This window comes from Nannospalax galili, unplaced genomic scaffold, assembly GCF_000622305.1.
Source record: "Nannospalax galili isolate Female #2095 unplaced genomic scaffold, S.galili_v1.0 scaffold671, whole genome shotgun sequence".
NCBI lineage: Eukaryota > Metazoa > Chordata > Mammalia > Rodentia > Spalacidae > Nannospalax > Nannospalax galili.
The window spans coordinates 812,427-813,964 of NW_008329133.1; positions in this window are offsets into that span (position 1 = coordinate 812,427).

Below are 1,538 nucleotides of genomic sequence, written 5' to 3' on the forward strand. Positions count from 1 at the left end.
AGAGTGTCCTCCAGAGCCCACACAGTGGAAAGAGAGTATAGGTTTCCACACGTGTTCTTCTGATCTCGACACATGTCATGGCGCATGTAAACACACACACACACACACACACACACACACACACACACAATAAATAAAAAGTAATTTAAAATATAATTTTTCAAACATTCAAAATTACCACTAGCAGATATTTACCTGTGCCTACAATGTTCTGAAGTGGGCTCTTTTCATATAGACATTTTTATTAATGTCAGGTACATCATAAATAATTTTCATATATCTTTGATGTCAAGACCAGCAATGTTGTCTTTCATCTCCAGAGGCTGAGGATATCCTCTGCCTCTTCTTGTCCCAGGATATTTGAAAGCCTGACATGTCCAAATCGAAGCTTCTATGCAAACACACATAGGATGTTGTGAAAAATGAATTTTGATAAAATCATAAGCACTTTAGTTATTGAATACTCATGTCCTGTTCATTTTTAAATATATATTTAAAACAAATTAAATGGCAATATTACCATTATGCTATAGTTATATGATTGGTATTAATTTTACTTTATCCATGGTCAAATTTGCTTAGAAAGTGGGTTTTGGAATAGACTCATAGATCAATGGAACATCGTTGAAGACTCAAACCCAAGTACATGCAATTCCAGCCACCTAATATTTGACAAAGGTTCCAAGAACACACAATGGAGGAAAGACAGCATCTTCAACAAATGGTGCTGGCAAAATAGGATCTCCACCTGTAGAAGAATGAAACTAGATCCTTATCTTTCACCTTGCATAAAAGTCAACTCCAAATGGATCAAAGAACTGAATGTGAAACTGGAAACCCTGAAACTATTAGAAGAAAGTATTGGCAGTAACTTAAAAGATATACATGTAGGAAAGGATTTTCTAAATCAGACACAAGTAGCTCAGGAATTAAGATCAGCAGTCAACAAATGGGACCTCATTAAACTAGAAAACTTCTGTACAGCAAAAGAAACAATCAAAAAAGTGAAAACCCACAGAACGGGAAAAAAATCTTCACCAGTGACACATTTGACAGAGATTTATCATCCAGAATATATAAAGAACTCAAAAAACAAAGAATCAAGAGACCAAATGCCCCAATTAAAAGGTGGGCTAAATATCTAAACAGAAAGTCCTCAAAAGAAGAAATAAAGATGGCTAAGAAACATCTTAAAAAGTGTTCAACGTCGTTAGTTACTAGGGATATACAAATTAAAACCACCCTAAGGTTTCATCTTACCCCAATCAGACCGGCAAGGATCAAGAGAACAAATGATACCAAATGCTGGTGAGGATGTGGAGAAAGGGGAACACTCATTCACTGCTGCTGAAATTGCAACCCCTATAGAAAAGAGTGTGGAGAACTCTTTAAAAACTACAAATGGGGGCTGGAGAGATGGCTCAGCGGTTAAGAACACTGGTTGTTCTTGCAGAAGGCCCAGGTTCAAATCCCAGCACCCACATGGCAGCTAACAACTGTCCATAACTCCAGTCCCAGGGAATCCGACAGCCTCTTCT